The following is a 27,596-nucleotide window of genomic DNA, read 5'->3' as shown; positions in this document are numbered from 1 at the left end:
GGCTGGAGCCTCTGACACACGGCTCTTGCACCGCTCTGATCCCGATGCGATGCCTGTGGCTGTAATCCAGCCTGTGGAAGCTCATCACCCTGGGCTTTTAGAACAGATAAGAGCCAGCAGGAAGCATCTGTCAACCGCCAGTACCTGTCCCCTGAGTGTTGTGTGAAGTCACCCTTGCGGCCTGTGCGTAAGGGCAGGAATGGAACCAACATTTCACAATGTGCGAGATTTTTGCATCTCTGACTTCTGATTAATCATTCCTAAACAATTTAATGAAGGTAGTTGCAAATTTGCTTCCCTGAGGCCATGTACCAGAGCCCGGCTTAAGAGCAAGGGAACTCTCCCAGTTACAGGAATACATTTGCATTCATCTTCCTTGTGGTTACCCTGAACAATCGTTTTTTCTTGTCTCTGGCCATGTCTGAAACCGCACTGTGTACTCAACAGTAACACACACACAGAGCCTAGATTCAGATCACAGATAATATCCTTAGTCAGTACTTAAGTAGGTGCTTTCCCAACTCTTCTTTCCTTTGGAATCTACTCCAGTCAGCATGAATTTAGCATTGTTTATGTGCTTTTGCTTCCAGCCTAAAGTCTGTTGCACCAAAAAGCATGGCCACAGATGTGCTTTTTATAGGAAATACCCCAAAGTAAGAGCCACAAAGCTGGCTCTCCTCACTTATGCAAAGCACGCTGCCTGGTTTGATTTGGTAAGAAGAGATGCCAAGGTAGAGGGGTCTTGGCTTCTCCACCCTAGAAGTCAAAAGGGGTCATGGGCTGGCTGCACCCCAAGGCTCCCGGTGCTTACTTTGGATTTTCATTCCCTTTCATTTTCACATTTGCAAATTGCTTTGAAGAGAAAGCGCTTCGGCTGCTTGGCACTGCAAGGGCTGCTGCGGAGCCTGCAGCTTCGGAGGGCATGAAGGCTTCCAGAACAAAGGCTCTGCTAGGATCACTGGTGCACCCCTCACAACCACCGACAAGGCAGGAGGTTTTGCTTCTTCCCTGGGCAAGGGTGCCCTGTGAAGGGAGAGGTCCTGCAGAGCCACCTCCTCTTCCTGCTGCTGGGTAAAGCTCCTACAGCATCTCATTGCAAAGCAAGAAACTGGCTCTCGCTTAGCTGTGATTTGAGAGCGGATTGACCCGTTCCAGTGCGCAGCCCTGCGGAGGAGGCGTTGCAGTTAAATTCCTTGTGCAAACACGCCTGGAGCATCTTCAGGGACAGTCCCGCCTCTGCTCCGCTCTCCTCTGGAGCTGCTGCCGTGGGGCTGCTGCTGCCGTCGCTATCACGGTGCTTTCCAGCTGCAGCTTCCTCCAGACGTGCCCGCAGGTCTGTGCCCCGCTCTGCTCCCCCGGGGCTCAGAGCCAGCAGGACTTCAGTGAAACCACTGCCCCGGGAGCGGTATCCCATGCAAAACCAGCACTGCCGCAGGTTGAGTCGTCCCAGCCTGGGGAGTGCCGGAGGAGCTGCAGAACAGAAAACAAGGCCGAGGGGAGGGAAGGAGCTGTACTCAGAGAGCCTAAACAGCACCAAGTCTGCCAGAGGCATGCCAAGAACCTTACCATGGATTTCACAAGGGGTGCTGAGCACCTTCATGGTGCTTTGCAGTAGTGCTTTCTAACTTGCACGCTCTGCTTCCGCATCCAGACCCCCAAGAAACACCCCTTTGTTTCGGAAGGTATCCTGCACAGATGATGGTTTGGGCTCAGGCCTTCACAGCACCACAATCTGACTGTCCTTCTCTTGGGTTGGATGGTGGGGACGGGCATAGTCCTGGTCCCTGCGCTGAGGCGCTCAGTGGGGAGGTTGGGATGGGAAGCGGGGCACTGAGCATGGCTGTTGGGCAGCTGCATCATCCCCTTTCTGCTGCAGGACAGGCACTGCTGGGCTGCTGAGATGCTGTCGTGGCTCCGTCCTGCTGTGAGATATCTGCACCCACAGGAAGGAGGTGGAAATCCCCCCTGCAGCGTATGCATACCCAGGGCCTTTCCTGAGGAGGAACTTGTGAGACTGAGGGCGATGGGATGGGGAAGGTGTGATCAGACGGTAGACCCAGGCTGGGCATTAAGGGCAGCCAGCAGTGTCTCATGCTGCTGGAGGGTTAACCTTCTGAATCAGGGCTTCTAATAAGCAGCAGTGACAGTGAGGTAGCCTGTGACAGCAGGAGCCCTGTCCCGGGGATGGGCTCAGTCCCTCCCAGCCCTCCGTCTCCTTCCACTTCTTTGCTGACTCAGCATACGCTCTCCTCCAGTCTGCTTCGTTGCTCATGAACAAGTCTCGTTAAATCCTGGTATCCCATCTTTTTCTAGGCATTTTTCTAGGTATCACCACTCCCATGTCCCAGATTGTAAAGGAAGAGCTCATCCTCTAGCGAAGCAGCCTTTCATCTCCCACTCGTACATTTAACACAGCCAAAATAGGTGGTATTCAAGGACTGTATTATCTGCTGGTGGGGAAGAAGCTGGCCATGTGCCACTGCCTTGGGAAGAGATGCCAAATGCTAACCCATCCCGACCAGGAGCCCTGTCAGAAAGTTACCGTGGACCTGGCTGCCTACCTGCAGGAGCACAAGGCAGCTAACTTGTGCTTCAAAATGGGCTAATTAAGCCTCATTTATAAATGCCTATATGGGACCACTTCGGTTAATGAAGGACAATTTAAATGGCCTTATCCAGTAGCATTTGGGAGTAACTTAAACTGAATTAAGCCCACTTTAATTTCGAACGAGAGTTCTATGCAGAATTTTAATGCCCTTTAATCCACTTTCGATTTAGTTACTTCAATTTAATTTTATTAAGAGTCCTGTGGAGACAAGCCCTGAGCAATGAGGGGCAGGTCCCTTGAGCTCCCTGGGAGGGGATGGGGCTGCCTTGTGCTCCTGACTGCTTTGGCATCCTGCATCCCTGCTCATCTCTGGGGTGACCTAATGGCTCAGTTCACTGCACTTGTCAACCTGTGCTCCGGGGTGATGCAAACAACACCAGATAGACGGACTAAATCCTCCCATCACCTGCGACGCAGGGATTCAAGAGGCTGGCAGGGCTGTGCCTGGATTTACTTTTACGGGGAGCAGTATAATTTATTACACAGTACTCAGCACATCTAGGAATTAAAGGAAAAAAGAAAGCCAAGTGATGATTTATGCCCTTTCTTTGGAAGAGGGTCACCATGCCTCACGAGGACAGCCAAGCAGTAACGCTGGTAGGAAAGCTTAGCAACATCCCTTTATAGCAGTTTGCTTTTATAGCCGCAACCACTCACATTTATGGAGATGCTGACTGAGAGACCATCTGCTTCTCTCGCTGGCCTCAATAAAGACGTCTCTGATGGCAGCATCATAGCTGGTTGCCAGAGCGAGAACCCATCAGCTGACACACACTCCAGCTTGGAAGCGTGCCCGGCAGAGGCACCAGTGGGAAGGTCACTCTCCTCTCGTGGGAGCTCCGCTCTGGTGCGCACGTCGCCTGGGCCCCGATGGCGCAATGTGCCATAGTGATGGGAGCGGGGAGGAGGGAGCTCAAGTCCTCTCAGAGAAAAAGGGAAGTTATCAAGGCAGAGCTAGAGGAGAAGCAAAGCAAGGGTTTGCAGAACTGACTGACTCACGTTTTGAGCCTGTGCGCCCGCAGTACCCGTCCCATTGCGAGCTTCATCCGCGAGTATGAGATTCCTTTGCAGCTGCAGACAAATGCACTGATTTTTCACTGAAGTGTTCTCTCTTGAACTTATTCCTTGGCTTTTAACAAGATCCTCATAAGCACTCTGTGGAGTAACTTACTGCCTGCGTAGCCCAAGGGCTCCTTGAGGAGTAGACGTGTTTCTGAGGCAATCGCTTGCTCTGCAGGAGAGCGCACACTCCCGAGGGACCATGCCAGAGTAATTTATTTGCTTGTCACTGTGCCTGCCTGTCTGCCTGAGTAGACACGGCCTTAGGTACTGCTCCAACTAAGCAGCCTTGATCTCTACCTTTGGTCTGAGTGAATGATGGCATTAAGTTTTAGGAGGATGGTTTTATTTCCTCAGTGATGGATGGATTGGGCACACCCTGACTTTTGTTTTTCCTCTTGTGCTTCCGTCAAGGAAAAGAGTGATCCTTTCGGTGTCTGCTTTGCCTCGAAATTGCTGCTGAGCGTTGAAGGGACAGGGACAGCAGCGTACTTACCACTGCCCAGGCTGTCCCAGGGGCAGCCTGTGGTGCTGTGCGAGTGTGTGTGATCCTGCAAGGAGCTGGGGGAGTGAATCCTCATCCTCCCCATCTGCCCCACTGTGCAGCTCAGCCTGCATCTCCCAAGGTCATCTGTGAATGGGAAAGCTGCAGAGCAGTGAGGCACAGACAAACCACAGCGCAGCTCCCGAGGAACCCTGTGACCAAAGAGCAAGGCAAAGGCTTGGCTGGGCCTGGGAAAGTGGTTTCCCCCATCCCTGCTCCAGAGCCAGGGAGGATTGGTCCCACTGCCCCTGCCCACGGTGCACCAGTGACTCAGTATCTGCATGATTCCTCCCTGCTGTGATCACTTCAGCCCAGCAGATGTGTTTAGCAGAAGTACCCAGAGCATTTGCACTCAAGTAGCACCCTCTCCTTCCCAAAGCAGCGCTCCCGGCTTACTGGATAACCTCAGGTTTACCACAGCAGAGCCAAAGCAGAGAGAAGCTACAGACTCAACTAATAAATCATGATGGGGAAACCCAAGCAGTTACGCAAGTGCCTGTGACAGCAGCTATTTACCGTTTCACTAAGCCCTTCCCAGTCACAGCCCCTCTGCCGGAAAATGTCAGCTCTCCCTTTGTCCAGAAGCATCCCTGTCTGCTCAGCCCAGCGCTTGTTCAGATGCAGCATCTGTAGCCATGGATTTGCTGTACTCTGACATGCCCAGAGTACTTCAGAGCTAAAAGAATAATAGAAGATGAACAAACATTTCAAGGTATTAACATAAGATGTTTAAATAGACAGGCACGGAATATTTTATCCCACCGAGAGCAATGTGAAGAGCAGAGGATTTATGCCCATTGCTGAACAAATGCCTCTTGAGAAGCAGTTTTTGGTCTAAGGAACCCAAAGCGGAGGACACACAAGTGAGGGAGCAGCAGGGCCGGGAGATCTCCTGCTCTTCCCCTCCAGGGATGGTGGCAGGAGAAGGGGACAGAGCTCACTGCCATGCCTGCACGATGGGCATCAGAATGGGGACAGCACAGCTACACCTCTGAAGCCCTGCACGTGCCAGGGCAGCAGACAAAGCTTCCCCAGTCGCCCAGGGCTGAGATCCCTGCAGGGCCCCACTGAGAGTCCTGGTGCCCATTTGCAGCCTTGTTGCATCATGTCCATCATGTGCCTCCAGCACGCGGGTGCGTGGTGACATTGGGACCCAGCTCAGCACATGGGCTGGGAGCGAGTCGGGTCAGCAGTGCTGGCTGCCTTGGCTCATAGCTCTTAGTCATCTGCAGGCACGTCCCCGGGATGAATGGAGACATGTAGAGAGCCCAAAAGTGTCAGAGGCTTCGTGAGCAAGGGGCACGCATCCCGAGCTGTCTGCTCTGGGGTTTGCCAGCCCTGGGAGCAGGAACTGCTCCCTGAGTCACAGGGATGTGCTCTCACCTGGCGGCTCTCAGTGCCTACAGCAGGAGGGAGAAGCAGAGGGGCAGCGGCCATCCAGCACCCCCAGGCAAGGGCTCATCCAGTTCCAACTCCCTTCCACTGGAGCAGCTTGCTCCAAGCCCCTGTGTCCAACCTGGCCTTGAGCACTGCCAGGGATGGGGCAGCCACAGCTTCTCTGGGCACCCTGTGCCAGCGCCTCAGCACCCTCACAGGGAGGAACTTGCGCCTAAGAGCTCATCTCAATCTCCCTTCAGGCTGTCCATCCGGGAATGAATTCCAAGTGTTCCCAGGCTGGAGCATCTGCTCTGGGCACCCAGGAGGTCAGGGAAGGACTTGAGATGTCCTCCCCTTACAAGCCCTGCTGCAGCCCACGAACCCAAGGGGTTAATTCCTTAACAGCATCTTCGGAACCTGGCTCCTTGCAAACCCCTCACACAGGGCTGGGTGTCCCCAGTGCTCCCATTGAGGCAGTGTGGAACGGGACGCCCCGGCTCCAGCAGGCACCGAGCTGAGCACGGGAAACTCATTTCCTCCTTCTGCCAGCCGCAGCAGCGGGGTCAGCGCAGACCCCAGACACGGGGGCCGCCACCGCTGCCTGCGCAATGTGGGGCAGCGCTGCCTGCCCCGGGGCCGTCCCACGGCACGGATGTGTCAGCGGGGCCGAGGCAACCGGAGAGCGCAGCTCCCCCCGCGCCGCTCCGTGATGTCAGCGGCAGCGGGCGCCGCTCCGTGTGCCGAGCCGCTGTGACTCAGCCCGTGTCAGCCCCGGGCAGGGGCCCAGGGGTGCTTTCCTACCTGGTGAGCGTAGAGAAGGTGTTAACTGGCCCCACAAGCTGCCTGCGATGGGGGGCGAGCGCCGTGTTTCACGCCAGTTGTGCAATGCACACGGTGCAGGCGTGCAACGGGGCTGGGCTCTGCCTCCGCTCGGAGCGCAGTCTGTCCCCATGAGGCAAGACCGAGCTTTCGCTACCTGGGGAATTCCCAGTGTGGGTTGTGCCGTGTTGGTGCGGAGCCAGAGCAGCCTCTGGTTGTGCCAGGCTCTGGCTGCTCCTGGGGAAAGGTGGATTTGGGCAGCATCCAGGGCACAGGGAGCTGCCCCTAGCACAGCACCAGGGATGCTTGGGATGCTGCGGCCAGTGGCTTGTGCTCCTGACACCCCTTGTGCTTCCCAACCCTGATCCCGGTGTGCTCAGTCCTGCTGAGGCTCCGCAGTGGGACAGCCCAGCCAGGCCCCAGCCTGTCTTTCCACTTTTACACAACAGTGTACAAAAGGAGTGATGCATTTATTGCAACACAGCAGCATCTGGAAGCAGAAGGCTCCAGAGACACAATATTCAGGAACGACGTGTGGGATCCGAGGTCTGTTTGTCAGACTATTTCGGTTAAGGCCCCACAAGCCTTCGCCAACGTCCTCCCAACCCACGCGCCTGATTCACATCTGACATAAGTAAAGCAGGCAAAGAAGTGGTTGCACTTTCAGGTTTGCTCTTTGAGCCCTCCTGTATCCCTTTTCTAAGCGTTACATTTCTTTTCTCAGCCTTCCACCTAGAGGACTGAACAAGGCTTTACAATTCAGTCCACACTGTGTGACTGGTTGCATCCCCCCCCGCGCCTTTGTGGAATGAGCATTTGGGATGAAAAGGATGCTGTGATGCAGGGAGGAGGTTATTGAGAAGCTAAGGCCTGGTTAACACTATCTTCAGTCATGTTGGTAGATGTATGTTGCGTTTCTGGGCTTGCCTGGTCAATCTTATGTGCAGAAATGGAACTATTTCCTTTGGTTTATAATCCTGAATTCTCTCTACAGTAAATGCCAATCACTTCCATGGCTTAGAGCACAAGATAAACCTGGTGTGCCTCTCGCAAGCCCCTGTTTGTTCTCCTGCCTACCTGCAGGCTTGACAGAGCAGCACATCCTTCTCTTCCTTCCCGAGCACCGCGTTGCTGTGAAGGGTGGGAAGTTGGCTCTTTCCCAGCAATACCTGCATTTTGGTAGAAAAAACGTGTTTCCATGAAAACAGAGGACTCTTTTCTGTTTCGTTTTGCTTTAGCAGCGACTGCTCATTAATGTGCTGTTGAAACAAAGGGGAAAACCTGTGTGTGCAACAGCTCCTTGAGAAATACCAGCAGCAGGAACCCGGGGGTCTGGTCTGGCTTCTTGCTTGGGTAAGACTCAAGCTCCTCAGGCAGAGAGCTGAGGAGATGTCCTGCTTCACCAGTGGTCCAGCTTCTGGCTGTTGCTGTCACGCAGGCTTCAGGCTGCTCCCACCCAGCACTGGTCTCTGTGAGGCTGGGGCAGCTCATCCTGCAGAAGGGCCCCCAGAGCCTTCCCTGGAGGAGTTTGGAATGCTGTGGGAAGCCACAATGAGGAGAAAGTGCCAAGGCTCGCCCAGCTGATGCAGCCCTCGAGGGGATGATGGTGTGGGAGAGCCCGTGGAGCTGTGCGCAGGCTGGGAAGCCTCATCCCTGGCCTCAGAGTCCAGGGAACCCAGGGATCCTGCACCAGATCCGTGCTCCCAGAGTCCCACCTAGACAAGGAAGCCCCGGGCAGCTCTCCCAGTGCTTCACCATGGCCATGATGGCCCTGACAGGGGTGGGATTGGTGCCAGAGGCTTATCCCTGCTCTTGCGACAGCCCAGGGAAACCTGCTCCAAAATCCCCAAGGAAATGTTGAGGAGGTGACACCCATCCAGGGCTGGCCCATGGGCAAGGCGCTGGCACAGGGTGCCCAGAGAAGCTGTGGCTGCCCCATCCCTGGCAGTGCTCAAGGCCAGGTTGGACACAGGGGCTTGGAGCAAGCTGCTCCAGTGGAAGGGGTCTCTGCCCATGGCAGGGGTTGGAGCTGGAGGAGCTTTAAGGTCCCTTCCAACCCAAACCATTCTGGGTTTCATGGCTTCTGGGCACCCCACAGCTGCTCAGCCCCTTCAGGGCCACAAACCCTGACACCATCCAAGGCAAAGACTTCCAAGCTGTGCTTAGCACGCAGCTGCAAACACTAATCCATTAAACATGACTATAAAAACAGATCCACGCTAATAACCTGTTGCAGCTCAAGGCATTTAAGCAATTCTCTATCTTTCTGTAATTCTTTGTAATAATAATTAAATGACCTTTAAAATAGCAGTGGGTGGAAAAATTCCGTACAGCTGAATAGCAATTCAGCAACTGCGAAAGAATATTGAAAATCCAGAAGAAAAAAAACCCCACGCTTTGATGAGGAAAAATAAACCAGAAATGAAGCAATCGAGTGTGAAGCTGGAAGTTTGCTCTTTCTTTGCACTGATTTACACAACCTGTTAGGCACAATGAATCCAGGAGCACGAAACACCCCTCAGATCAGTGAGCAGGAACCCGCACTGACCTCAGGCCATGTTGTCCAGTTCTTTATACCTCATGGTCAGAATGTGAGGGACACCAAAGCAGGTGATGGCACAAAGTTTGCTTAACAGGGAGCTTTGCCATGCCCAGCAGTGATTAGAGAGCAGCTGGGCTGGGAGTGCTGAGGGCTTGGGTCCCAAAGGACCTAAGACAACCTGCTCTAGTGGAAGGTGTCCTTGGCCATGGAAGGGGCTTGGAAGTGAATGAGCTTTAAGGTCCCTTCCAACACCGGTCTGTGGTTCTGTGCTTCCCAAGAAGCTGGTTGCGTGCTCACAAACCAGGTCTGAAAAGCCAGGGCTGGAGAGGAAGGTGCTGGTCCCTCTGCCCATATCCACTTGCCAAGCAGCAGCCACCCCTTGTGCCCTTCTTGCTTTGGGCATCGATTTCCCCCTCACCCATGCAACACCAGGGCAGCTCCAGGACTGCCCTGAGGCCACGGTGATGGTTCCATGGTGCCAGCCACCCTCTGTCCGCAGTCCATCTTGCTGGGAGGGAGCAGCACAGCCAAGGACATGGGGCTGGAGGGACACGGGGCCTCTGCCGAGACCACCCCAAGCAGAGCCCGCAGTGTCCTGGGAGAGGAGCTATTGCTGCAGCGCAGCGGCCGCCCGCCTCCCCGCCGGTATCGCCGCCTCGCAGCCCTGCGCTGGGTTTGATCCCTGCGAGACGTGGGATTTATCTCCCTCGCTTTCATGTGCTTTTAAGGAAACACCACTTTTTTTTTTTTTAATCTCATTTCTGCTGCTTTTTATCATCACAAAGAGTTTTTAATGAAAGGAGGAAGCGCCCGTTTCTGCGGTTATTTCAATGTAAAACAAACAAGGCAGCTTTCAAAATGACAGTTCCGTGTGCGGCATTTTCTCCGTTAACAGAATGCACAGAGATGGGCAAAACCAATTAGCAGGAGGCTGAGACTCGGCACTCGGCAAAATTAAACAACAGGGCTCTGCAAAAGGAATGATTTGTTCAAAGGGAGCTGGGGAAAGGGATGGAGAGGAGGGGAGGGAGGCAAAGCTGCTCTCACCATTCACCACCTCCCCCCGAAACGAATGCAAACAAATGTGCATCTTACCTCGTGTTCCCCAGATGGGCTGCAGAGCCCCGCGGATCAGGGGGGAACACTGGGGAATGGCAAAGGGAGTGTCTGGGACCGCCAGCTTCGGGGAAAGCTGGGAAAATCCCGAGTCGAGGCTCGGATGCTGTGGGAGAGGTTGGCTCCTAAAATGCCCCTGCTCCAGACTGGCAGCGCAGGCAGGGAGCAGGCTCTCCTCCGGAGGCCCTTCGGGAGGGTGCTGCTTCCTTGCCCGTATTTCCCTCTGCTTCCAAATCTCCTCCCACCATGGAACAAAATCAGCTCCAGCAGAAGTTAAACCGGAGACAAAAAAGGAAACAAAAGTGGAGCGAAAGAGGAAGCACAAGGAGGGCAAGGATGCTGCTGCCTGCCCGAGCAACGGCGCTGCTCCTGCGTGGGGCTGTGATTGGGGTTGGTGACACCATGGGGGGCTCCAGATGAACTGTCTGCAACGAGAGGAGGGAGTGGAATTGAGGTTAGTCACTAGTTAGCAACCCCCGGGCTGTGCCTGCAGGGTTCGGGGTTTAGAGTCCCCGGGAGCAAGCCTGAGCTGGACTCTGATTGCCGCAATCACTGCAGCATGGGGATGGGGCTTATTTGCCTGTTCTGCACATCATCTGCAGGGTAAAGAGGTGAATTCTCTCAGGTAGCAAAGTGTCTTGGATGCATTTAACCCGTGATTGAGCCCTGCTGGGCCAGAGCAGGGGCTGAGTCCTGTCTTGCAGCGTCACACAAGTGAGCTGCAACAGAGATCACAGTGGGAGAGAGCTCGTCTGCCTGGTGAATAAAATATGGAGCAGCATTATTCACTGTGCTTCCAGCTCTAGAATCCATACAGCGAGGGATGGAGGGGGCAACAGTTACTTGTTCACCAGGGGCAGCAGCAGTCCAGCCCCAGGCAGGAGCTTGCCCCTTTCACATAGAACCTCTCAGCTTCCTGTCTTGAAAGAAGAGGCAGTTCCTAGGAGGAAGAACTCAGGAAGGGATGTGCTGAGCAGCTGCTTGGTGAACCCACAGCAGCCTGGGCAAAAAGAGGTCATGAGAGCATTTTACACCCATTTATGTGGGAAACAGAGCTAATGTCGCACTATTTCAGCCCGAAGCTGCCAGTCTGCAGTGCCAGATGCAAGTGGGGAGCCATCGGCCTGGCACTGGAGGGGACACCAGCTCCTTGCTTGTCAGCCAGGCTGCCAGGGCAATTCCATCACAGAGCTGCAGGGAGTCACCCAAGGGGAATGGCAGCCACTGGTGCTGCTTGGCCATAGGAGCACCCAGAGAGCAGCGTGGGGCTTGTAGGCATGCGAGGGCACAGAGCAGGAGCCCTCCTGCGCTTGGGAAGTGCAGCTTTGCACTGAAACAAGAGAAGCAAGGAAGCCTGTGGAAAGCGAGGAGCAAGCTGCCAAGCCAGGTCATCCATCTCCGCAGCGCCTGCGTCAGGATGATTCATGTCTTCCAATTTACTCCCAGCTCAAATCTAAAGTAAATCAGCCCGGCTTGTTCCACCCCGTGCAATGGGACACGGAGCTGGGTGTGAGGAGCGTCCCTCCCATCCACATCCAGTGCTTGGTCTGCCTATGTCAGAGCCATGCTGCTTGTCTCTTGATAGGCGCAAAGGGAGCAGAGGAGATGTCTTGGGAAGGGAGATGGGATGTGAAAGGGAATGATGAGAATGGATCCTTTTCAATATGCTCTTCAGTAGCTTTTCTGCAGCAGTTCATGGAATCAAGGGGAATGGCTTTAACCTGATAGAGGGGGATTCTTCCCTGTGAGGTCTGTGGAAGGTGTCCCTTCCAGGGTTGGAACTGGGTGAGCTTTAAGGTCCCTTCCAACCCAAACCAGTCTGGGATTCTATGATTCTATAGTTACTGACAAAGGGCAGTGTTTTGCAGGCAGACCCCAATCGCAGCTTCAGTGGAAGCAGCCTGGCGGGGTTCATTTTTGTCTCTCATCAGTTCAAGGGCAATTTCATTTTCAAGTTATTGATTTGAATTTCACGGGGTTTGGAAAACACTGGGCAAAAAAAGGAGATTTGATCTCTTTAAGGACAATTATTGAAGGAACGTGTGCCTCAGTCTCAGGGCCTTAAATACAACTTGGGTTATAAATAACCTGGCAATTCTGGGTTAAATATGAGCTGGCTGTGATTTCGGAGCATGGGGGAGCAGAGACCCCCATGAGGGCCACGCGCAGCCACAATATCCCAGGTCTGTGACAAGGGACAAGGAGCTTTCAGTTGATGCAGGATGCTGGGGAAAAGCAAGGAAGAGAAAAGGGTTTGGGGGTCGAGAGGGTTTCAGTTTATGCCCTGACCTTGTCTCTACTCTTGAGTTGTTTTAATGTAAGAAGCTGTAGGTCTGACCGCTCCTCGCTGGCCTGAAGCGCCCGTGGGGCTGCTCCCGTTCCCATTTCCTGGCTATCAGCAGGAATCCTGGCTGCGCAGTTTCGGGCATGATGGCAATCAGCAGCGATTGTCTGCACGGAGCAGGGGCTGGAAGGGTGAAACCAGCCCTGCAGCTGCCGATGAGCAGTGCCTGTGGCACCAGAGCTGCAAAACCCAGCGTGGGGCTGAGCGTGTCCCATGCTCCTGGGGGACCAGCCTGAGCAGAGGGGCAGGCAGAGCCCCTGGTACATCCCACTCCGGCCCCAAGAACTCAAAGTGATGGCCAAGTGTATGAATTCATTGTTACAGCTCCAAGAGCAGTGGAACCTTCAGAAATCATTTCTTCAATTGAGGACTGGAATTTCAGTGCCGCTAAGGGGTGCGGGAAGAAATGTGGGCAGTGGGGAAGCCAAAGCTGGGCCACAGTGTTCCCAATACCTGCAAGAAACCTGGAGAGGGGCTTGGGACAAGGGCCTGTAGGGACAGGCCAAGGGGAATGGCTTGAACCTGCCAGAGGGGAGACTGAGATGAGCTCTTAGGCAGAAGCTCTTCCCTGTGAGGGTGCTGAGGCACTGGCACAGGGTGCCCAGAGAAGCTGTGGCTGCCCCATCCCTGGCAGTGCTCAAGGCCAGGTTGGACACAGGGGCTTGGAGCAAGCTGCTCCAGTGGAAGGGGTCCCTGCCATGGCAGGGGTTGGAGCTGGAGGAGCTTTGAGGTCCCTCCAACCCAAACCAGGCTGTGAATCTATGGTTCCATGTCCTTGCAGTGCTCTGCTGCCCGCAGAGCAGGCTGCAGGGCTGTGTCCTCCCCAGCCTTTCGTGCTCCCCATGGAAACCCTCCCCTGGAGATGCTGGCAGAAGCCGCTTGCCTGTGGCTGTGCTGCGGCTCTGCCTGGTTCTGCAGCCTGGGGGAGCTCGGCTGATGGGCTTTATTGAGGATACGTGTAAAGAGCAGGTTTGGCTGGCAGTCCTGGAACAGCAGTGACCGAGTGCAATAAAGCCTGCTAATGAGCCAGACGCACTTTAAACACTAACTCACTTTCCGATGAGAGCGCGGCCGCCGCTCAGATTAAGTATTTATCTACTTGTTTAATACAGGTCAATAGACGAATATCAGCTCGATGGAGGTGACGTCTGTGGGAGTCCGCAGTCATTTGTAACTCCGGTCCTAATGGCTGCTCTAATGAGCACCACTGGGGAGATAGAGCCCAGGCCGTGCTCTGAAAGCAATGAACCCAGCAGATCGTCCTCTCTAGCTCTGTGCCAGCCCGGGGAGCGCGTCCACTTTGGCTTTCCAAGTTCCTTCCTTTGGCAGGAGCAAGCCAAGAGGGCTGGGCAGCAGGAGGTGAAGCCAGTGCTGGTGAGGTCTCCGCCGAGCGTTGATGCGGGTTGAGAACCATTCTGACGTGTTCCCTGCTCTTTGCAGAGCTGGGAGAGTTATCCCTTAAAGCCTTCTTTTTCTTTTGCTTCTGTTATTTGGAGCCAGCGGGGTTTGGAAGTCCTTGGAAAATGGGACTTGCCTGCCTGGAGTAAGGCAGGAATCTGCAGAGCCCAGCGGCGTGCCACAGGCCAGGCTGGGTGCGAAAACGCAACAGGGACTCAGGGAATTTCAATCCCAGGGAAGGGAAGGACCCCAGGGCTCCATCTCACCCCTTTCCCTGCTCCAGGCCCTGTCCGCCCCGGCTCTGATGGATGTTTTCAGGGCAGCTCCTAAAAGGATCCATGAAGGAGACTTTTCAGCTGCTTTGGGGCATCCCCTAGAGCTCAGCACCCTGCAGAGACGGCTTTCCAGGCAAAACATCCTAGAAAGGGTCCCCAGAAGAGACCGGTTCCAGAAGGGCCGGCCCTTCTGTGCTCACCAGGTTGAACCTGCCGAATACTTCATGTGGCTGCGGCCGGTAGCTCTGCTAACTCCTCCAAAGCGAGAAGGCAAACTTCTAGATCTATTATCTTGGGCCGTTCCGCATCTGTTACCCCGTGGCTGCAGTCCCAGCGCTGGAGGCACCATATGGCTCGCATTGCTATGAGGAAAGCAGCACACAGGCAAAGAGCAGCAGGGCTGGGAACAAAATGGGCTGCAATTGAAATTCACCTTGTTGCTAACTGCAGACTAAACGGCTAAGCCAGAGGGACTGGGTATCTCATTGCAGCGCTTAGGACAGTGTTTAATACCCTTCTGAAGGGGCCCTGAAGCATTTCTATATTGTGCCTGGTTTAAAAAGGCGCTGCTTCCTCTCCAAGTGCAGCGCAACGCTTCCTCCTCTCGCTGATGAGAGTTGCACAAATACGAGTGGTAAAACATGCCCTGAATAGTGCTTAAATTTTTCATGATACGGGAAATAAGAGTGTCCCCGAAGGGAGCTGCTTCTCTTAAGTACCAGTGTGGTGAAAGTACCGCGCTCATGGAGCAAACCTGCCATTAGCTGGACCTGGGTGAGCTGCGCATCATCCTCCAGCAGAACATGCCCCAGCCCAGTGTAACAAGGCTGCAATTGAGCCTCCCCAGCCCCAACTCTGATGCCATCAGCAACAAAAGTGCTTGGCAGAGTAAAACACATCCAAGCCTCTGGGTGCAGCCCTTTCCCTGTGAGCTGTGGGTCCCCATTCAGCCCCTGCCATCGGAAGCGCAACCCCATCCCAGTGTGGGCATCCCCTGATGCCAGAGCTGCAGCGTGGTGATGTCTGGTCCCCCGACACCACGCAGCAGCAACATGCAAGGGGCTGGGAGAGCTGTTTTCTGGCCCAGTGAACACAACCTGTGCACCCCCATGGGCCAGGATGGCTGCGCCCCACTTTGTTTCCCTTGGGTGCTGTTTGGGAGGGCAGCAGGAAAGAGGTAGAAATGCTTTTGTGACGACAGGCAGGAAGATCCCAGCCCTGCTCTGCGGTGGGTATGGACAGGTAGTTTTCCATCTCCGCAGTGAGGAGACAGGCAGCAAGCTGCTGACACAGCTCAGCCTCTGCTCAGGTAAAACTGCAGCCCGCACCTCTCTCATTGGAGGTAATTGCATCTCCCCTGCCCAGCCCATCCGTGGTGCTCCCCTTTGCGCGCACATACGTTTCTCTACGCTTTGCTTTGAATGCTTGAGCAGACCTGGGCTCGACAACCATAGGACATGAGCTTGAGGATGCTTCCTGCTAATGAGGTCTCTGAGGGTTTCTGCTTCCACCTTTCTCCGCTCTCCTCCGCAGTTACAACGGCCGCAGGGCTGGCATCGCCATCAGCACCGCCTGCTGCCGTGCAGCTCTCGGGGGGTACCTGCCGTGGAACTCGCTCTGCAGGCTGAAGTTTGGCATGAGCGGGTCCTCCTTCCTCTTCAGAGTGGAAGCTAAGGGCAGGGCAGAGCCATGGCGGTGTGGGGAGGGAGCAGAGGAATGAGCAAACTCCCGACGGATGCCACCGCTCTCCGCGCTGGACCGAGCGGATCCCAGGGTCGAGCAGATCTCTTCCTGCACTGCCCTGGCTCTCCTCCGTTCACCCACACCGGTACTTTGCCCACCCATAGGTGAGAGAGGAGCTTTAGCGATACAGCTGCCAACGCCAGCTGTGTACAGAAAGAGGAGCTGTTTTCTGTAGGAGGTGTGCTGATGTTACCTGCTCCTTCTGAAGAAGAAACATCCTGGTGCCTTCTGATGGTGCCCACATCCCTGTATTTCCTTTGGCACTGAGGGACCTCTTCGTGTCCTCCCGTAGCCAGGCTCTGTGCAGACAGGACAGGGCAGAGCTCAGATTTCAGCTCTGATTTCCTCCTCTCCAGTTTATCCCTCTGCATGGAGGGTTTTTTCCAAGCCTCGCAGCCCTCTTTGATCTCCGAGTATTGATGTAAATATTGTATGATCCTGCCTCAGCCTCCAGGAAACCCAGATGTTCAATTGATCAGACCTGAACACGGAGTTCAGGAACTCCGCAAAGCACATGAAATAATAAACGTGTTCCAGTGCAGAGGCTCTGTGTTCAGGATCAAACTCAGGGTTAATTCGTTCTTCTTGACAGCTACTGCAGGAGGCAGAGCCGTTTAGCAAACTAATTGAGGGGTGGATTCTGCATGAGCTGAGGTCAGCAGGTCCCGTGCAATTAATATCCAAATGAGCCTGACACAGAGAGGCACAAACGCACTTCTTGTACCTGTGAACTGTGGGGACTGAAACGTCTCACAGGAGGAGCCGGGAGCACTTGTGGACGGAAGCAGGGAAGCTGAGACGACATCTGAGTGCGGCTGCTGTTCGCACGCATCCTTCACAGCCAGCAAGAGGTTCTGTTGAAACTCGCTTCGGGACAGGTGCGGTAACTTTATAGCATCACAGCATCAAAGAATGATTGGAGTTGGAAGGGACCTTAAAGCTCATCCAGGTCGAGGTTGGAACCAGGTTGCTCCAAGCCCCTGTGTCCAACCTGGCCTTGAGCACTGCCAGGGATGGGGCAGCCACAGCTTCTCTGGGCACCCTGTGCCAGCGCCTCAGCACCCTCACAGGGAAGAGCTTGTGCCCAAGAGCTCACCTCAGCCTCCCCTCGGGCAGGTTCAAGCCATTCCCCTTGGCCTGTCCCTGAAGAGCAGGGGGTGATGGGGCTGTTGTGATGCTTGAGCTGCCTTCCACGCAGGCACCGCATCCAGACAGTGGAAACCAAGGTCTTGGGGCTGCACGTAGCCAGGGCAGGGCAGCAGCAGGGCTGGACTGCAGCACAGGGCTCAGCATCCCTGGCCAGCCGGGATCTCTGGGTAGGAAGCTGAGTAAGGCTGAGCCCAAGTTTTCCTCGAGTTCCTCGTGCTGGTGTTTAGCTAAGTTTAAATGAGCTGTGATTAAGCTAATTTCAAGCTAATTAACTCCGAAAGATATCCTCCACTTTTTAAAATTCTAAGTGGTTGTTCATTAGGGTACCGGCTGCGTCACTGCAGCACGAGGGGCTCAGTGCAGAGCCAGTAGCAGAGTCATTACTGGCATCCGAATATTTGTTATCTAATTAAATGGCATAATTAATGAACTGTTACTGTACCGCTGCTGGGAGGCTGTGTGCCCTTGTGCAGGTAAGGGGGAGACTGCCTGGAAATGCTCCCTGCTTTGAGGCTGGCTTGTGCACAGGGCAGGAGGCCACGTGCACCCTTCCCATGTGAGATGCTCGAAACCCAGGCTGGAATAACCCACCCCAGCCATGCTCCTGCGGTGCAGCTGCATCCCAGCACCGCCAGGGCCATGGAAAATGGATGAACAGAGGATGGGGAGAGGAAGCTGCAGGTCTGTCTGGGAGCACAGCACTGCCTGTGCACTGTGAGCAGCGAGCTGGTTGTGTCATTGCTGAGATCTAATGGCTTTTGCGTTCAGTTTCTGGCTCAGTGGAGCATCACTTGATGGAATGCACCAGAGGAAGGGCTGGGCAACCCCCAAATGCCTCGGCCTTCAGTTCAGCCTCAGTGAGCACACTGGAGCAGAGCAGCAGCCGCATCCCTGCCTGCTTTCCTGGGAAAGGCCTGAAGGAGCCAGGATCCCTCATCCAGCCCTCCTGCACCTCCTGATGCACTCTCTGCCACTGACAAACCCCCTTCAATACGCAGTGAAGGAGCTCTGGCTGTGCCTGGCATTGTGCTGAAGCAACAGCACTTCAGAGAGGGCATTTCATGAGCAGCAGGAGAGGCTCAGGTAGGTGACCTCTGCATTAAAAACCCTCCAAGCATCAACACGGCATCACTGGGTGCAGCAAAGATCTAAACAGTGCATCATCATAACTCAGGAGTTTTCCTTTCCTGCCCAGGTCGTTCTGCACTGAATGGAAACTAGAGAGCTCTTTCCATTATTCTTTACATCCTTCTCTTGTTCCTTCAAGTGAAAAACCTGAAAATCCCTGAGAAGGTCATGAAATACAGTTACAATGGAGTGAGAGGCATTAGATTGAAGGATTGATCCTGGCAGCAAAGCCATTTCCCTCTGTTGTGCACACATAAATACATCCAGATTGTGTGTTGAGTGATGAGCTGCCTCCACAGATGGGCTCTCAGCACAGGGAGGGGGACACAGCACGTTCTGCGCCGTGGCCCTGTGCTGCTGGGCTTGGCTGTGTCCTCTGCATGCTCTTCTTTTGCTCCTCAAGAAGCTCGGATGGACCCTGGTGCTCCTGATAGGACCATAGTGGTCCGGGTGGGCTCCGTGGTGCCGAGGGCCCCACCAGTGGCAACCAGCCGGGGTCTGTCTCCAGTTCATTCTGCATTGGACTGGGCATGAAGGATGATCAGTGCTGGCTGCTGGAGGCGGAGACCCCCATGCAGAGCCTCAGGGAGGTGCCTGTGGGGCTGCTGAAGCTTAAGGAAGGGCTTTGGAAAAGAGACCGGAGAGCTCATGTCTGGTTTGTGCATGAATAAGTGAAGGCAATTTGGGGCTCTGTCACCCGGGTGCTCTGAGCTCTCCTAAGAGCTCCTATTCCAGATGCTCGGAGGTGATGGGTGAAGGTGCTGCACTGGGGAGCATCACAGGAAGCTCTACAGGATTTAATCCTGTGAAGCCAAGTGAACAACATGGAAACAACCTGGCCTGGGATCCTGATGTAAATTCTGCCCCCAGTTTTCCCAATGCAGACAGAGAGGCCCTCTGGGTACCTGTGGGCACCTCCTTCCTCTGACGCCTTCAGGTTGCAACAGATCTTTTTGTCTCGATAGATGCAAATACTACTGACACGACTCAGAGCCTGCCTGGCCCTTATCTGCTCCTGTCATCAAGGAGACAAGAACAGGGACCACTGAAGCTTTAAGAGCAGGTTTCCTTCCTCCCTTGCCATCTGGCTGGAGTGCCACAGCTCCCATGCATGGGCTGTTAAGCTCAGTTGAGATGGAACAGCGCAGCAAAACCTCTTCCTAAAGGGGATGTACATCAGTGCTGAAATGTCTTCTGCCTAATAACGCAATGATAAGTTCTATAAGGAGAGGAGACACTGGCTGGAATGTGATCCAGTACGGACTGCTCCTCTCTAGCCTTGCTCTCCTCCAGACCTGCTCTGACTAATCCAACCCGAGCCGCTCGGTTTGCGCAGCAGACAGCTCAGGTCGGGGCTGTTCTGTGCCTGAGAGCTCTGCTTCCAAGGCAGTGCAGTTTGATGCTAATTTGAGGTAATGAATTGAACTTAAGAGTCATAATCTCCAGTTCCGCAATCTCTCATCTGTGGCTTCAGAGATGTAGAAAAGGCTTGGTGCAAACTGATCCTTTGTGAGAGCGTGCTCTCGTCATTAGCAGTGATGAAGGCAAACACTCCCTGATTATTCCAGAACTCTCAGAAATGCAAAGAGATTTCTTTCCCCCTTCTGTACCCTTTACAGGGAAGTAGAAGCAAAGTTGTGGGGGAAGAGCAGCAAAACCATCCCGGTTCTGGGGCCTGGTGTCGTGCTCCTGCTTCCCCTGCACAAAGCAGACGGTGTTGCACTTTGCTGATGCTCCTACGCTGCTGCATGGGAGGTTTAAATAGTCAAAGACCTCAGATTTAAATAGCTGAAGACTTCAGTTTGGAACAAGAACTACTGCGGTGGGAGAAAGCACAGTTCTCTGTATTTTGATGGTTGTGAAGAGTATAAATAGGGAACGATTCTTAATCATTTCTCCTACTACAAAAGCAGGGGTCCTTGAACAGAATTATCAATGAGAGCTGGGAGTGATCTCCCAGGTGGTGATCTGCTTGTAAAGTCTGCCTTAGGAAGTCGTTGATCCCTGTAAGTTACCACCATCAAGTGGCACTTCGTTGAACTCGCATTGGTGCCTCCTCAGTGCACCAAGGACCCCTGTGCCAGGCAGTGACTCAAGTGAGGGTCTTGCTGTCTATGGCTCTCCCCTCCCTTCTTCCAGAGAGCTTCCTTCCTCCTGATGCTCCCTCCTTTAGTGCAGCCTCTTCCCCTGGGACAGTTTTACTCCGATGGCTCAAAGCTTCTGGAGGAAAAAGGTGGATGAAAGGGACCCCAGCTCCAGTGGGTCCCAGCCCAGCCCCTTTCCATCCTGGCATCACCAGCAGTTGCCATGGGAGGGATGCAGCCTGCACCCTGGTTGCTGGCACCTGATTGCCCGGGACGAATTCTTTCTATTGCCAAGTAGAACACTTAGTTTTTAATTACACAAGCAGTAAAGACATTGAAACTGGTTTCTGCTCTTCCATTTGCACTGCTGAGGCTGTTAATATCTCTTCAGGAGGTGCATTGCGGCCCCAGGGCTGCTGCGACTGCCCATCTCTTGTTCAATGAGGCAGGCTGTCTGTCTGTCTGTCTGTCCACATAGCTCCTGGTGGTTATCCCTGCCTCTGCTCCTTGTCAGCTTTATATTTATTAAGGTGGTTCAGCAAATAAAAAGTGATTTGGTTGGGTTAGGGTTTTTTTCACTGTTATAAACCAGCCAAGAGATGAGTGGGTGAAAAATGACAGATGAGCGGAAACCAGTCCTCCAGCATCATAAAAAGGAACCGGGGTGGGGGGAGAAAAAAAGCCTTTTTACTGTGATTGTGCAGAAAATCAATAAAGCACCACTACAAGGCGGTGCTGCAGATAACAAGCAGATTATATCAGTTTTCATGGAACATATTGTTTGGCAGGCGGAATGCTCTCCGAGGCTGTACTGGTGCCACATAAAGTTTAAGTCAGTGGTGTTGGCTGGCAGATTTGAATAAACCCTAAATGCTGACATTTTTGATGGTTATTATTTATTCAATAGCTGGAGATGTCAAACCTTGTTGTCGTCAGTTTGCCAAGCGAGGGGAGCTCCAGGCAGAGGCAGGCAGTCCTTACACTGGTGATGGATAGACAGTTCATCCTGCACGATCCCAGCTGAATATTGTCCCTGAACCAGGCTCGAGGGCAGCCACAGGGACACTCTCCCTTTTGACACCGCAAATCCCCATGGCGAATGTCTATCTGTGCCCTCAGACGTGCAGCCTGTGGGGCCATGCACCCGCTGGAGGCTGTGCTGGATGGAGCCGCTCAGGAGCATCCCCTGGGATGAGCAGGGAACCAGCAGCGGGTGCTCCATCTCCTGCCACTTGCCCAGGGAACTGGGCAGCTCCATCTTCCAACCACTGCAGGAGGTCAGAAAGGCAGAGCATTAATGGTACGGGCTAATTACTGCCGTGCTCCATGGGGTACCCTGCAAATCAAGCTGATTGATGCTGTGCCAATGCCAGAGGAGAAGGAAGTTCACCCAGAGCATCCAACCTCCCCTTCCCACCCCTACATCATCTGGGACACCGGATCAATAGAAGAAATATTATTGGTGCTTAAAGGCAAACGGTTTCAATCGACCCATCTGAACCCCCCCATCTACCCATCCAAAACCCCTCTCCCTGCCATCCACCCATCCAAAACCCCTCTCCCTGCCATCCACCCATCCGAAACCCCTCTCCCTGCCATCCACCCATCCGAAACCCCTCTCCCTGCCATCCACCCATCTGAAACACGATTATTTTTCCTCCACAAAAACACGATTATTTTTTCTCCTATTAAAAACCTCTGGGTTTTTAATAGGCCCACTGCCAATTGCAGGCAGTTGCAGAGCTCTCACTCTTGTGCTAATTGCAAAGCTAATTGTTCTTATTGCAAAACCCATTATATAGTATAGTTATATTGCAGTTAACGAGATGTTTGGATTAAATGGCTCACTAAAAGTCAATAAAAAGAAATTTGCTTGACTATTCCTTTAATTTTTCAGATGCAGTGTTAATACACTGTTAATTCCCCCTAAAGGCCTGGATTCATTAAACTGCTTAAAGCAGGACTAATATATACATATATTGTGCAAAGGCATTAAAGCAGAACACCAGAGCAGTAACCACAAGATATCAGTGAGATGTTTGGCAATGCAGATGCCAAACGGGGGTGCAGCTGCTGACCCAAATGATGGAACCAGCCAGCCCAGGTTTCCTGGCTGGGAAGTGCAGGATGCCACACACTGCGCTGCAGTCAGAGAACAGCACAGCTGGGCAGAAAACACCCTGAAATAAAGGGGGGAGACTGTAGAAAGAGAGGGTGTGCTGGCTTTGAAGGGGTGTGCTGCTTGGGGACCAGTGGTGGGAGACCTTAGAGCATATTCTAGTGCCTACAGGGGCTACAGGAAACCTGGAGAGGGGCTTTGGACAAGGGCCTGTAGGGCCAGGCCAAGGGGAATGGCTTGAACCTGCCCGAGGGGAGACTGAGCTGAGCTCTGAGGCAGAAGCTCTTCCCTGTGAGGGTGCTGAGGCGCTGGCACAGGGTGCCCAGAGGAGTCTACCCTGGGTCTATGGTAGGTGCTGTCTGCCTCACAGTAACGACCAGTTTGTTTGGGTTTGCCAGCATTTTGCCTGCCACTCCTGAAAGCGGATTGTCAGCCTTCCGGGACCCAACAAAGCGCAGCAGGAGCAATATGAACATATCTCCTTTCCAAAATTAGATGGGAAAGCATGTGGCACTTTTAGAAAGAATCCCGAGCATCCGAGCTCTGAGCAGAAAAGCCTCGTTCCACCTGCAATGATCTATAAAGAATGAATGAATGCCTTTTATACTGACTTGTCTTGCAATAAGAACCCCTTCCTACTTCATTTGTCTCATTGTTGTGTGCACTCCATGGGATGCTGCCCTCAGGTTTTCACCTGCTACTTGAGCACAGAGCTGTTGCTGCTCAGAGACAGTCGGACCTTGTGTCTGGTCTTGGGGACATGTGGACAGGGGTGGGTGAGGGATTGCTGCTCAAGGAGCCTTTTCAAGGGCAAATGCAAACCAACCTGGTGAATGCCGAGGATATTTTACATAGAAGTGAAATGTGTAAAGGAAATCCTTTAGTCTCACTTCCCACTTTGCCTGGCACAGGCTCCTGACACGCAGCCAAGCAAGATATGACAGAGAATTACGCCTTTAAATATGAACAGAGGAGTGAGAAGCTGAAAAGCAGCATAAAGGGGCAGTCACACTCCTCCTGCCTGAACCGTGGCTCTTCCTAGCGACCCGATGGCTTAATTAGCTAACCTGAGCACAAAGAGAAACAGGAGAAATGAAGGATGCTGCTGCCTCTGGTTCTGTGTCCAAACAGGTTTTACTGCTGGGCTTTAAAAGCCCAGATGCCAAGCACCAGCTTTTCTATAACTGAGTCACCAGGGCTGCATCGGGCATCACTGGCTGCAAGTGTCCACCCGTGGGGCTCCTGCTGCTCCCTCCTTGCACTTCTCAGGGTGTTTGGAGGCTCCTTTGTTCTAGGACATGGTTACTGTAGTCCTGCATGTGTGCCCCTCAAAACTAATGATCCCCATGCCCAGCGCTGCAGCCCCCTGTGCAGCACGGCGCAACGTGCGGCACGCACGGCTCAGGGACTTCAAAGTGTGCAGCACAATAAAGAAGATGACAAGGAACCATGAAAGGCACAACAAGAAATGAGATATAACGAGGGTTCGGAGTCATTACCTAGATCAAAGTTAGGCACATTCAGAAACTGGCCCTAAGAGCAGAGACGGAAGAGCAGAGCTCAACCGTGCCCCTGCGCCTGAATGAAAGGAAGGGAAAAGGAAAGAGAAAGAGAAAACAGAAGGGAAAAGGAAAGAGAAAGGGAAAAGGGAAGGGAAAAGAAAGAGAAAGGGAAAAGGGAAGGGAAAAGAAAGAGAAAGGGAAAAGGGAAGGGAAAGGGAAAAGGGAAGGGAAAAGGAAAGGGGAAGGGAAAAGAAAAAGGAAAGGGAAAGGAAGAGTGCCTGAGAAGCCCCTTCTCTCCCTCTGCCCCATGCTCTGGCCCCAAGGACTTTCACAGGACACACAAGTGGCTCGGAGGGATGGGAAAAGCCGTGCTGCATGGCCCAGATGTGAAAAGGCAGGTCTATGATGTGGGGGCAAATGACACTGCAATTAAACATCAAGGAATAACAGCAGGGATGTCCAGCACAAATTTCTGCTAGCACAAAAGAGAAACAAGGGCAGTGAAGGAGGCAGACAGCTGCTTGGAATATGCTGCAGATCAATTTAAACCCCAGAAACCAGGATCTCGGTGCACCTCGCCCTTCAAATCCGTGATGGAAAATGCTGCATTCTGAAAGTCCCTGTTGTTTCTCCAAGTTATGGATATCATTGAAGAAAGCCAAGCTGCTTCTCACCATGTTTTACGTTTTACTCTGGAACTTACTGCAATAACGAGAGACAGGAAAATGAAAACCAAACTTTAAAATCCCCCAAGGTTACCCTCAGACTCCACTGAACATCCTTCCCAAAGCCTTTAGCTCCTGTTCCTACTGGGCAAAGACAGGGAGCAATAAATCACACCCGAAAGGCAAATGGCAGCAATTAAAGTCCTCTCTGGGAGCCCGTGTGTCTGCGGGCAGGGCTGGACCGCAGCCCCATCACCCGCTGCCCATCGGCACGGCCGCTCCGGCGGCTCCCGCTGCCGACAGACGCTGCTGCCGTAGGGAAGGGTGAGACCTCCGGCACTGCCGGGAGCGGTGCCAGGGGCCGGGATGCCCTTGAGGACCAGCCAGCAGCACAGCTCAGAGAGAGGCAGGACCCAGTGATGGATCACTGCCCTCTCCCGCATCACCCTGAAGTGCCCCATTGCGGGGCGGTGTGACCGCGGTGGCAATGGCTGTTTGGAGTAAGCCCAAGTCCTGGGTCACAGCTCCTCTTTTCTACCCTTGTGTCTTTGGTAGCTTGTGGCCTCCTGCCCTCCTCGCCCCTGGCAGAGGAGTTCTGGAGCTCAGAGTGAGTGGTGAATGCAGAGGGAGCGCTGGTGCAGGATGCTCTGCCTGGCCCCCAGCATCCCTTGGCTGACAGAGCTGAAATGACCCCAGCAAGCTCCAGCAAGCAGGGGCAGGAGCAGAAGGCAGATGCTGATGATATATTTCACCTTTCATAAGTAATGAAAGCAACCAAAGGGCAATAGGTTAAATCACTCTGGGAGGAAAGCTTTACTGCATGCCCAAGTTGAACACAAAAGCCTGGTCTCCTGTTTAGGCAGAGCCTGCTTGCTGGTACTCCTGGTGCTCACTCCTTAAGTTTTAATGAGCAGCCTTCGGTTTGAAAGAGAGCAGGCAGGAAGGAGGGAAGACTGCTACTTGCTGCTGGCTTTGGGGTGGGAATGGCCAGATTGATATGAGGCAACTCTGAACTCATAAAGGACACCAGGGGCATGGCAATGGTCCAGATGGTAAACCCAGAGGCATGTCTGGACAGGTCAGGGTACGGGTGTCCCTGCCCATGGCAGGGGTGTTGGAACCAGATGATCTTTAAGGTCCCTTCCAACCCAAACCATCTGACGAGTCTGTGATACCCAAAGCCAGGAGAAAAGCGGTCTCTCTATGAACCCATGTTCTAGCTCAGAATGCCTGCCTTAATTATGGAGCTTGCAGTTACACTTTGCATAACAGCTAATGAATGAGCTAACGATGACGAAGCTCTGACCAGATAAACTCTGTGCCATCACTGCAGAGCAGGCACCAGGGCAGGAACACCGGGTCTGGGCTGCTCCAGCCACCTCCCTGAATCCAAGTGGGAATTGTCTCACTGAGAGACCCCAACACCTTCCGATAGGCGAGCATCCTCCACACCAACACTTCCCCGCTGGCAGGACTTCGCTGTGCCATTGGCATTTGCCCACGTTCACATCACCAGTCGTTATTGCCTTGCCAACAAACAAGTTTCTGTTCCCTAGGACTCATCTTCAGCTTCATTAAAGCGGGGCTTGATTACTGAATTTTTAACCAGCGGAGGCTCCCTGGTCCATTACTGCCTCCCTCCCATGTTTATTAAAGCGATAACTTTGGGTTTAAAGGGACAAGTTTCCCTTGAGCTCCCTCACACTTTGGTGCCCTGATTAAAAAGTATAAATTTAGAGATTGAGCAGGTCTCTTGCTTCGAAGAAGCATAAATCGGGCGCCTCAAAGTCCTGGGGAGCCAGACCATGAAACGCTCCGAGATGGCTCTGCAGACGATTGCGCAGAGATGACAATGAAGGTGTAGGTGGAGCGCACGCCGGGGCCCTTGTTTACAGCTCTGCTCACTTTGTGGAAGCTCTGATTAAAATTTCATTGCCTCTTTCTTTCAGAGCAGAGGCTCTGCCGGATGCTCTGCGGATGGAGCAGCTCCCCGCTCCAGAGCCTTTGAGGAGCAGCTGCTCCCACATCCCCGGGCCCTGCGTCCCCTCCAAGCTCCACTCCACATCCTTGCCCTTGAGTTCTGCAGCCTAAATCTGAGGGATAAGGAGCAGCTCGGGGTGCAGGCAGGGCAGGAGGGTTGGGGCAGATGTCCCGCTGCAGCACATGCTGGAAGCAGGCTGAGGGGATAAAGCTGGAATAAAGGCTTATTCTAATGTGGTTTCAGCATCCTATAGGGGATGTGTGGCTTTAAATAGATTTGAGATGTTCTTGCTTTAATTTCTTCTGGTCAGCAAAATGGAATCCATTTCAACAGGCAACACGGGAGATAAGTTAGCCTGATCACCTCTGGAGACCCTGGCTTCTCTCACAGGTCCTAGCTTCCTTGGTGGGGGAAAAAAAGGCACATTTAAAATGGAACGGCTTAGAACGATGGAATCATTTAGCTTGGAAAAGACCCTTAAGACCATTGGCGTCCATAATGCAGCTGGTCTATAGCCAGGCACACGAACGTGCTTTCTGCACCTTCAGCCTGATCGCTTTTCCCCACCTTCCAAGAGTAACAGCTCATTCAGGGATCACCCCCAGCCTGCTCCTCACAGCTCCGAGGGAGCTGCAAGCATTCAGTGCCCCTGCGGAGCAGACAGGTCTCCGCTTTGCTTTCCTTTTCCGAAGTGTGGGGAGCTCTCTTCGGACCAGGGAGGCGATGCTGGGGGAGCTCCTTTCGTGAAGCAGAACCTAAATGTCAAGTCCCTCCCAACAGCTTTTTGCTTAATGAAACAGGGCACGCAGTGGTGGCCTCACGTGGGAGGTGAATGACGCCAGCATCCCCATCTACTGTCACTTTCCCTTTACTTTGGTGATCCTGGCTTTCCTCTTGGATGATGCTGAATATATTCTGATAGTCGCCTTTTCAACATGGAAAGTTTGTTTTCAGCAGGCCTGCAGTACCCAGCCCACATTGCTCCATGATATAAACCCTGTAAAGCTCTTTTCATTGATGCCCCATTGTAAGGAATGAACTTCAGAACCCGGCACTGCCTCTGGAGTAGGATAAAGGGGACTCACTTGGTTTGCTTCTGCCTGCAGTAACAGGAGGAGTTCTGATAGCTTCAGGTTGCTTGAA

The 27,596-nt window shown here is 53.4% G+C and overlaps 1 long non-coding RNA gene across 4 annotated transcripts; it reads right to left on the bottom strand.

The window, feature by feature from the left end:
* Positions 1-254: 254 nt before the first annotated feature.
* On the bottom strand, positions 255-6,577 carry LOC136023405 (uncharacterized). 4 transcript variants are annotated; one of them, XR_010616575.1, is made up of 4 exons: positions 6,390-6,576; positions 4,728-4,887; positions 1,567-4,363; positions 255-1,470 (listed from the first exon to the last, which is right to left on the bottom strand). It is a non-coding gene; the product is annotated as an uncharacterized LOC136023405 (long non-coding RNA). The 4 variants fall into 4 exon arrangements; XR_010616576.1 differs by having other exon boundaries at positions 1,567-1,994; positions 3,266-4,887; positions 6,390-6,573; XR_010616577.1 differs by having other exon boundaries at positions 1,567-1,933; positions 3,266-4,887; positions 6,390-6,573.
* Between the last annotated feature and the right edge of the window lie 21,019 nt (positions 6,578-27,596).

This window comes from Lathamus discolor, chromosome 18 (assembly GCF_037157495.1).
Source record: "Lathamus discolor isolate bLatDis1 chromosome 18, bLatDis1.hap1, whole genome shotgun sequence".
Classification (NCBI taxonomy): Eukaryota; Metazoa; Chordata; class Aves; order Psittaciformes; family Psittacidae; genus Lathamus; species Lathamus discolor.
This window is presented reverse-complemented; position numbering and strand designations above follow the sequence as displayed.